Source organism: Triticum urartu, chromosome 4, assembly GCF_003073215.2.
Source record: "Triticum urartu cultivar G1812 chromosome 4, Tu2.1, whole genome shotgun sequence".
Classification (NCBI taxonomy): domain Eukaryota; kingdom Viridiplantae; phylum Streptophyta; class Magnoliopsida; order Poales; family Poaceae; genus Triticum; species Triticum urartu.
In genome coordinates this window covers 220318850-220329967 of record NC_053025.1, presented here as the reverse complement: position 1 = coordinate 220329967, position 11118 = coordinate 220318850, and the positions used below count along the sequence as shown (strand labels likewise).

General features: G+C 48.0%; 1 pseudogene; it reads left to right on the top strand.

Moving 5' to 3' along the window:
- Window positions 1-7667: 7667 nt before the first annotated feature.
- LOC125554697 lies at window positions 7668-8234 on the top strand (annotated as a pseudogene).
- Window positions 8235-11118: the final 2884 nt, after the last annotated feature.

The window sequence follows — 11118 nt, the reverse complement described above, 5'->3', positions numbered from 1 at the left end:
TTTCCCAGTGCGCCGACATAATGCCTCATCCTCAGCCTCGCAACTCACGAGGTCCTAATTGGCGGCTTGCCGGCGGGCGAGCGCGATCTCACCGGTGTGGTGATCCGGCGCCAACAGGTACTCCTCCTCGCAGGAAGCGTGCACCTGGTCCACGTACCACCAAGCGTAGATGAGGCGCTTGGGCCCGACTGCACTCAGGACGTCGGCACGGGCATCCTCCGCCACTCTCACAGCCCTCGCAGGAGCCTTCTGCCAAAGAGCCAATTGCCTGACTCTCTCGGACGCGACATAGGCCTCCAGGTAGCTTGTTCCACGATGCACTTCTCTTCCTCGGCCTTTTTCTCCGCCTCTATTTTGGCGCGCTCCACTAGAGGCAAAACCTCCCACAAGGCGACATCCATTTCTTTCCAAAGCTCCTCAAGGCTGGGGGGCTCGGTGGGCGGCGCGGTGTTCTCCTCGTAGCGGGGAGCCGACACGTCCTTCGATGCGCGTGCTCGTGATATTGGGAACGCCGACGTGTCCACCTCGACGCGTCGCGGCAAGGAGCGGAACGCTGACGCGTCCTCCTCGGCTAGTGGCGGCGATGAACGGAACGGCGACGCATCGCGTCGCGGCGAGGAGCGGAATGCCGACGCGTCCTCCTCGACTAGTGGCGGCGAGGAACGGAACCGCGATGCGTGATCGTCCACGTGGTGCAGCGAGGGGCGCCTAGGGCTTGGGAGGGGCAGGGCCATGGTGGTCGACGTGAGAGGGAGGGAAGGAGATAGCGATGAACGTGGACGTGAGGGGGAGGAGATAGCAATGTCGTGGGAGGCACGGTATTTATAGCGAGCAATGGCACACCTACGTAAGATATGGACTGAGCTGCACTGACTTAACTGCAGGTCCAGTTGCGTCACTGACATGTGGGCCAGACCCCTGTTGGGCCCATATGTCAGTGACCCAATGCACCTGCAGTTAAGTAACAGCTACGTGGGCATATTTGTTGGAGTAAATTATGGGGAAGGGAAGGGGTGGAAATATTGCTGGTCACAACAGATTGGACGAGCGCGGGGCGAGGAGAGTCATGCATGCAGATTTTTTCCACACGGGGTGGAGTGGTGGGATCGCCGGAGGGAAAAGCGGAGTCTGGCAGGCATATTGTTTCCACACATGGCGAGGAAAATATTTGGAGACGAACGGGCTTCCTGCAGGTATGGGGAACGATGCATAACAAGTCTCATCTTGCATGCCGGGCTAGGTATAGTCTCAAGTCAGTAAAAACATACACGCCCCACACATGTTCATATTTCAAGGTGCACTAAATTATTGCATGCGATGATTAAGGCTGGCCATAATGGTGGTATCTTAGCTGGTATCATGCACACGGGAATAGCAAACATGCTAATGTGGCAAACAATTAAAGAAGAGAGGGGGTTAGAGTAACTAGTGTTCATGCATGCATTGGTAAACACATTTTTTGTGAAGAACTACACAAACTATTCCACCGCCTCTATCTTGCTAAGAGTAGGTCAACTTTTTTAATCGAGCCATTTAAACTAGAAGGGAGGTAGTAGTACTCTAATAGCTAACCTTGGCACTGTTTGGATCCATGTGTTAGAGTTAGTTTGGGTTAGTTTGAACTCAACTAACCCAAAAAAATCTAACCCACCCAAGAGGTGCTTATTTGGGTTACTCCCTCCGTCAAGGTTTGTAACTCATCTTACGTTGTGCACCGCGACCAAGGCGGAGAGGAAAACGAGAACACTTAATGTCTTTTTGCTAATTAATAGCATTGCATGCAATGAACTAACCACTTCATGTCATGTTTGGCAATCTCAAGTCATTGAAAGCATGCACCGCGCACATCTCTTATTGGTTGATATGTCACAAACAAGAAACGATATTGTAGATATTGATATTTTTAGTACTTATAAATTTGGTCAAACACTTTGCAAACGGTTGAGGGAAGTAAAAAGGACCAGAGGGAGTATCATGCATGCGGAGTAGACAAAAAATTCTCATTTATAGCCGGTCGAAGTCTCAAAGGGCGTGTCCACGCGAGGGAGGCGAAGGTCGTGGGAGGCGCGATGGTTGACGGAATTAATTGAAGTTACCCACGTGCCGGCAAGGCGTGCGAACAGGAAGAAGCTATACCGCCAGGCCTACGATATGGTTCTAGTAGACATGACATCTAGTGGGTCCCGCATAGTTCTCGAGAACTCTTTGGGGGATTGCAGCCGTTTATCCACCGGGCAAGCCAGCAACCCCACGCCGTTTGCATGCCCTACTCGTCCCCGTCTTCTACTAGTATAGTACCTTACAACAGTTCGCTACCAGTCGTCCCGTCCTTTCACATTACGGTAGTTCCACTAATCCTAACCCTCCTCCCAAATCCATGGTGTGCCAAATCTCCATGATCGGCGGTGAGTACAATGTTAGAACCATCACCGTTCTTATGTAACGTTGAAAGAATGCCTTGCTCGCTTCAAATGCATGTTCGAAAACTCAAATGATGAGTGGGTCGCTGGGCTAGAGTTGAGTACACCACAGTCTTGGGAAGCGAGAAGAAACTGAAGGAGGCAGAGAAGAAGAAGCCCGCCGTGATCCAGGTTTGCGTGCATGACTTATGCTTGGTCTACCACATATTCCATGTCGACGTTGAGTGCGAGGAATTTAAGAAGTTCCTCAAGGGAGGCCGAGTCAAATTCGTTAATGTCGACTTTAGGAACGACAAGGAAATCCTGGGTCAGATAGGCCTCATTGTAGGCGACCCCTTCGACCTCCAGAAAGAAGGGCTAGTGTCCTCCTCTCAGCCTTCAATGTTGACCCTGGAAGCAGCCATGATTGATCGTTCGTACGCTAAACTAAAGAAACCTCATCACGAGTTTCATCATGCATGGGTGTCGAAGACATTAGATGAAGATCACATCCTGTACGCAGCAATGGATGCCTACCTTTGTTTAAATATCTACAAGGGTTGGATGACGAAGTAGAGCCCAGTGTCTGGTTCAAGCAAAGAAGCGTCGGCAAAGAGGAAGAGGGACGAGGACGAAGTCAAGGACGTGGACTCGGACTCCGAGTAGGTGGCAGTGCCGTCGCTCATCCTGGTTCTACTGCAGGGTCAAGCAGACTAGTTGCTTACTTTATTTTCAAGGGTGTGTTGTGCTGAGGCCCCAGCAGAACTATATTTATGTTCTTTCTCGTTATTTGAACTCTTTAGTACGTACAGTAGTACTAGTACTATGTCTTACTACTGTTCTTCTTGCAGTTGGTACTACTGCTCGTATCTTCGTGTTCCTACTATAGTTAATACGTTAATACTAGTAGTATAATTTGGGTCAGTCGATTTGTGAAAGAAGTTCGACGGAGTGAAGGAAGAAGACGGCAAGGTGCCCATGATCTATCTTATGAGTGTTGGGTGTGGAATGCAGTTCGCCGGAAAAAATGGATCGTGCCTGGGGTTAAATGGATGGCAGGGGGGGGGGAGCATGGCGGTGGCAGGCGGTTCAGGGGAGGGCGTGGCGGTGGCGGCAGGCGGTTAGGCGTGGGGCGGGCTGAGAAGATGAACCGTGCATCTATTTCGGAGGTTGAAAAAGCCCTTCTAGCCATCCATGTTGCATCAAACGGCTCACAAGAGTCGACTAGCCCAAATTGCTCCTTCAGATTGCAGGATCCACGTGGCATTCAAGGTCTCTAAGGTAGATTCTGCGTCCGTACCCGGTTTGCGGGCTCGACGCGCGTGCGACCGGCTTCCGCCGCGACAGCCACCATGCGCGCCTCCTCCGCGTGGGCGGAGATGACAATGACACGCTAGTTCCTCCTCGACGGCGTGCTGGAGCACGCGCTCGTCCTCCTCTTCGTACGCTGCATGCATAGACGCGGCTCCACCAGCTGCTCGCGTGCTTCGCAGCGCGACGGCATCGCGAGGAGGGACTGCAGACGAGGTGAGCGGGCGAGCCTTTGGCTTGGCGGCGACACGGCGGTGATGGGTAAGAAATTGTTGGCCAGAGCAGGCGGGCGCCGGCATGCGCAATGGCGGCGGCAGCATATCGATGAGTGCGCGTATGGGAGCTTAGTTTAGTTTTATATAGGGTTGGACAAACTTAAAAGAAAACTGTACTAGTTCACGTAAACATTAGACTTAGGCAGCGCTTTTATTAGTTACCACAGCCACGATACGGAATCCTGTGCAAGTGCGTGAACCGCGGCCGCGCGGTCGATCGAACGGTGCGTCACCGTGTCGTGCTCGAAGGACATCCATCGAACCTTTTTGTGTGTGTGTGAAAACAATCCCCTAATATTACTCAACTTTTTTCCTGGAAAAGTTCTTGACGCTACAATATTTCCATATATTTGAATTTAGCTCCAGTTCATGTTTATTTGGATTTGGACGTTTTAGGTGAGCCCTTGTTTTTTTTAATACTGATTTTGGGCCTGTTTGGTTCCCAGCCACCGTTTGCCAAGCCAAAATTTGGCAGCCATAGTTTAGTTGGCATGTGTTTGGTTTTTACCACACTTTGGCTTGCCACACTTTATTGCCCCTATGGCCCACTTGTCATAGAGACAATGTTGCCACACTTGCCTAAGGTTAGTTCTTCAAAATGAGAGCCACAAGTTGGCAAGCCTAAGGGAATCTTGCCACACTTTTTGAGTGTATGTAATGTGGGACCCTAATGTGGCTTGCCTAAGGTGTGGCTTGAACCAAACACCCACCTAAGTTGGTCAAACTTGCCTAACCTTAGGTGTGGCAACCTTAGGCAAACTTAGTCTCAAACCAAACAGCCCCTGTGTGTGTCACTGAGAGAGAACGTGTGTATGTGTCCATATGTGTGTTGTGGCGGAAGGGCAATGTGGAGACAGTGTGCGTGTGATAGAGACATAGAGAGGTGTGAATGTGCAAATGATCTTGCATGAGTGAGACATAGACAGATGCTGATACATTGTGTATACATGAGAGAACGGTCTTCTATTTTACTTGTGTGTGTGTGAGAGAGAGAGAGAGGAGCATCTGTAACAGAACAACCAACTCTCTCGTTTCGTCCGTCCCTCGCACGATCGCATGTAACACATGCATCAACGCACACATTTTGGCACCCTCACCCGGCCCCTGCCCACCTCAAGGCCCGCACAACGCTCTCTATCTCGCACGCACAATCTCTTCGTGAATACCCTGTTTAGCAAGTAGCTTTCCGTCACATACACACACATTTCTCTCCTTAGGTTTGTTTTCTCACAATATCTAACACGCACACACAACACACATAACACACACACACCCTCTCCCCCGAGCACACAATTCATCCCCATCCAAGGTTATATGGCGACCACTCTTGCTTGTGCTTCTTCGCTCCCCAGCATGCACAACACCTCGATCTTCAAAGAGGGCATCGAGGAGATGGAAGACGGCGACCACACTGCACTAGAGAATGCGGGGCCATTTGGAAGCAGGATGATGTGACGACGGGTGACTGACTCCTCCCCCCCCACTCTCTCTCTCGCACAAAATTACCAATCCCTCTCTCTCCTGCACAAATTTATCAATCCCTCAACCCACGAGATCCTTCCCCTCTCGTCCATGTTTTTCCAGCTCTCTCATCAAACATGTTGTCTCTTCTCCTTCCACGTGTACAGAATCCGGATGCACACGCATCTCACATATATTACATGTCTCCATCTTTCTCACAGACCTAACTTCTTCCTCTCTCTTTCTCTCTCTATCTCCCTCTTTCTGTTTCGTTAGGTTTGTCTCCTACTCTCTCGTCCACATACATACAATCTTTCCCGCCCTATCTGCTCCATCTTCGCAAGCTCTCTCTGCACATTTCATTCACACATTGGGATATGTTCAAAATGTTGCTTTTATAATGGCTGATGTAGAGTTATTGTTGGTTTTGTTGCATCCTACAAAGTAATAACTATGAAATGCATTTTGATTGTCATTTGACTGGGATTATGCGAGTTTGAGCATGTTGTGAAGTACTATAGACCTCGTATACATCTTGGAATTCAACAATGATTGTAACTATTGAATTGTATAGACCATTACATTTGAAGTCAGTAGCCTAATATATTTATTTCACAGTTTCAACAAATGATTAATTCACTACATACTAAGAAAACAAATGTGTACACCCTCCGTTTTTATTTAAGTCTGCGTATTAGCATTGGTCAAAGTCAAGTTTTGTAAACTCTCAGAAAGTTTCTATCAAAAAATATTAACATATACAACAACAAATAAATACCATTAGATTCATTATTGAATGTACTTTCACATCATACATATCTGTTATGGTAAATGTTTATATTTTTCTATAAAGTTGGTCAAACTTTAGGAAGTTTGACTTTGGTCAAACCTAATATGTAGAGTTTACTAGTACTACTCGCTAGTTGCTTAGCCGAATCACCCAACACGCCACACGGGGAGTTCAGTGTCACAAAATTTTCAGGTCGGTGGGAAAATCTCCCGCGACCCTGATTCGAGCAGTGGGAAGTTACCATCATAGCCTTCGGAACAAGCCTACGGATGACGGTTGGTAGGGGGCTGTTTTCGTAACTTCAGGTTCACCCTACCCAGCCAACCCCACCCGGCACCCATAGTAGTACACCTGAATACTCCCAATTTTCTATCCCCATCGCAAAATAGACTTCTCCACGGCACCGCAGCCTTTGTGCTCCTCCCCTTCTACATCGGCTCACTCGTCCACCGCAGCGCATCTGCCTCATCGACGACCTCGTACGCCGCACTGGAGCTGGTCCACCGTCGTCGTCGTACACGGAGGCTCTTCCCCGGCACCATCTTCCACGGTCTCGGATCTGCTTCCCGGAAGCCGACGCCAAGCGCAGAAGCACCACCATCGTGGACAATGAACTGACTCTCGTTGCCGACCATGACTCACAGAGGCCGCCGCGACCATCGTTCTCCTCCTCGATTGGTAATGTGTGTATTGAATTACTTAGTAGTACATGTGCAGTTCCAATTTTGTTCATACCTACCCTTGAAATTTCATGGGTGCTATTGTTCCCGTAAAAGTAATTGGTTATAGCCTCCATTGTCCAACAGAATATCAGCTTGTAATTGTGTGTCGCTCCTGTATCGCGCTGTGCTTGGGTAGGTATTTCATCTGCAACCAGTAGTGTGGCAAATGATAGATAGTTTTTTAGAACTAGCAAGATGCCCATGCGTTGCACGCATCAAGATGCATTTGTATGAGTAGTTTATCTTGTGGGAGAAAAGGATGAACGAGGGAATGCCTTATTTGCGAATGCGGAGAGGGGTGTGGGTATCTTTTTGCAAAATTGCCACGGTTTCCTTCCTATCCGTCGGATATAAATCGGATGGCCTATATTGCAGGATGGCAGGAACACCATCATCACCAACTCTGTTTTTATAAGAGTAAGGAAAAAGCAGGGAAAAAATAGAGAGTAGAGAAGTAGAGATAAATATTAAATATAAAATAAATATAGCAGTAGAGAAGAGAGTAGAGATAGTAGAGACATCGAGAAAGGATTGCACGCGCGCAGGAAAAAATGGCCGGGCGTGCGCTAGTTTTGGCGCGTGGCATCCGGCGCTTTATAAAATCCAACGTCCTCCCACCGCTCTATGCCTTGCCACTGCTCTCTCCCCGCTCTGTGCCTCGCCACCGCTCTCTCCCCACTCTTCCACGCCTCGCCGCCGCCACGCCACCATGCCGCCGCGTCGCCGGGAAACTTGGGGATACCACGGCGTCCGCGCGCGCCCCTCCGGCCACTTCTCCGCCGAGATCCGGTTCCGCGGGATGCGCATCGGCCTCGGCAATTTCGACACCGCCGACGAGGCCGCCCGCGCGTACGACATGGTGGCGTGGCGCCTCCGATGGCCTCATAGAACATTGAACTTCCCCAACGTGCCGACGCGGGAGCAGGCACAGGAGCTCGCGCCTCTGCCGCAGCTTATCACCGACGAGGATCGTCGCGACAACCGGAGGCGGGAGCACCGTCTCGGCATCTCTGAGATGGACGAGGAAGCCATGGCGCTATGGCGCCAACGCTTCCCACAGGACATCATCAAGGAGCATGAGTTCTAAGAGCAAAGGAGGGCGGAGAGGGATAAGAGGAGGGAGGAGCGAGCCACCTATCGCGAGGACAAGCGTAGGCGAAAAGAGGACGCTCAATTCAACATGAGGCTAGGAGCAGCGCCGCCCTGGGAATCCGACGACGATCGGTATCTTCATGCCTACAGTCAGACGTCAAAGGAGCACATCACGGAGGAGTAGTCGGACGACGAGGAGTAGCTGAATAATCTTCTTTTTATCTATCTATGCTGAGAACTATCCTCTACTCTCTATCTCTACTTCTTGATCTCAGCACTGTAAACACTTTTTTTAAAGCGCCGCGCATTGCGATTCTGTTGGAGATGCTCTAACATGGCAGATGAGTGCTTTAATGTTTCCCACAAGATGCGCGAGTATTACTAGTAGTATATTTTTCTTGCCATGTTGAGATTTTAAAACCATGAGTGCGAACATGCGGAGGAGCAATGAAGACCAAACACGGGATATTGGGGACATCTTCAAGGAGCATGGCAAGTTAAAGACGAGCTGCACCGAACCTGTAAAACGAGCTTTGGTAAGTAACACCCTTTCATTTACTTTCATTTAGCCTCGTGTTCTTTGATGTGTATATGTTGTAGTTTCTATTTCTCTTAAGCCTCGTGTTCTTCGATGTGTCATAAGAAGAGTCTTAATCGTCCTAATGCTTTCGTTTTTAGCTTGATGTAGGAAGTGGGTGTTCTCACCTTGTAGTCTGTTTTTATTTTTATTTTCCTTTTGAATTCACTTCTCCCAGTTCTGTTTATCTGGCTTCTACTAAATGGATCTGGGTTGCTCTGAGTAATTATCTAAAAAAAGTAACTTCATGTTAGGATGTAGTTCCTGAGAGGAGGGAAGTATGGTCAACCTCGAGATCATGTTTCCAGAATGAGGCTGGATTACACACAAGGTGCCAGTTCCCTAATGATGCTGGATTAGACACAAGGTGCAAATTCCCATATGATGTTGGATTACACACAAGCCAGTTGGAGTCATCAGCTGTTCATGTCCTCGTGGCTCTAGTAAAAGCTGAAAGAAAGTGTGCAGCAACCCTTGAAAATGTAGCTGAGTTCCTGAAGAAGAGAAAATAGCAATCAGATGCTCTCTTCACCCATGCCAAAGAAGAGATGGAAGAAGCCAGAAATAAGATAGCAGAGGCAGAGTAGGCTAGGCGTCTCCTGCTATCTAAAACTGTTGTCAATATGATATTTCCTTCATAGTAGCTAGGTTCAAATGTTTATCCAGTCAGCATGCCTGTTGTGATGTCCGTGCATCTACTGATGTGGCACAATTTTTTTTCGGGTCATGTAAGAACAACAATTACTTTCCAAACAATAACATATGAAGCATTGGACATGGTATAGTTCACGTGCAAGCCCGACATTCCAAGTTCAAGTTCCATATCAACCTCATGTTCACAGATATCTCCACATTAATACATAATGTCCACAACCATGATTCACTTCAAAGCCAAAAAAATTTGAGGAGAGTTATGAATAAAGAAAAACCTCTAGTTCCTGCTACTAGTGCGAGCACAACAAGTCAAGACCATTCGTAATTAATTATATTTTGGTCACTTTTTGTCTTCGAAAATGCCGGCCGGCTCGCGGAAGGACATGTTGCCGGCACACGCGTGGAATCAATGAAGGCAGGCAGGGAAGTCTAAAGCCGGTTGCATGAGGCGAGGAGGCGTGTTCAGCCAGGCCTGCAGCGAGTGGGGCCCTCTTGGCCGGCGCACCGGTTCAATGCCTGCGCTATGAGAGGTCGCGTCCGTGTCAGAGCAATCACTCCCTCTAGTCCTTTTTTGTTTGCGTATAACAGAATCTCGTATTCCATTCACATTTTACAAGTAAAATTCATGGACAAACTTTGACCCAAAAAACGATGGGGACTAGTAAACCAGAACGGATGTAGTAGTTTTTTTTAATCAAAGAAGGGTTTGCCACTTCCGATTTTCATTACTGAAAACCAACATCTAAATCTAAACATAGTATTTGCCCTAGAACTACCAGGTTCAACATCTCACAACATAAACCCATACAACCATACGCCAAGGAGGTACGTAGTAGGTAGTACTATGAATTCCATTTTTGCTCCATACCAATCGTTCTAAAAACTACTTAGTACTTATAACGCGCCATTGAAAATTGGAACTCTAAACCCCGCTAAAAAATGATATTTTAAACGTGGCTACTCGATCTGTGGCAACTGGCGAGCCACCGCCTCCAAGTCGTTCACCTGTGGTCCCGACCATCAACTCCTACAGATCAAATTATAACGCGAGCTGACTATTCCTACAAAGGTGCGCTCCACCATGTACCCAGTAGCCGCGAATGCAGCAATCGTGCACCTAGGGTTTTAGGGTTTATTTGTTAACGTTGCCTTTACGTAACACTCATGTGTGTGAGACAGCCAGAGACCGACTACGTGTGTGTGCCTCTTCTCTTTGTATATGTACTCCACCATTTGTCTGGTATCCACAAAATTATAATAACTACTAGCAATGTGCCAATGCGTTGCCACCCAATCTGAGTAGATTAATACATATTCACCGATTTGATAGAAAAAAAGTCTAGTTTTGAAATATGTATATCACTAAAAAAATGTTATGTTTCACCCGAAATATATTCCTTTGGCGGTTTTGATGAGATAAGGGAGGAATGTTGTTGGTTTCAAGATTCAAGAAGTGGTATATGTCTAATTTCTACTCTTACTAGCAAGATGCCCGTGCGTTGCACGGAACATTAAGATCTTGTGGGAGAAAAGGATGAACGAGGGAAGGCCTTATCTGCAAATGTGGAGAGGAGTGCGGGTAAATTGCCATAGTTTTGTTCCTATCCGTCAGATATAAATCGGACGGCCTATATTGCAGGATGGCAGGCCCACCATCATCACCAACTCTGTTTTTTACCCCTACTCTTATAAAAAGCATAGTCGGTGATGATCGTGTGCCTGCCATTCTGCAATATAGGCCATTCTGCAATATGGATAGGAAGGAAACTATGGCAATTTTGCAAAAAGATACCCACACCCCTCTCCACACTTGCAAATAAGGCCTTCCCTTGTTCAT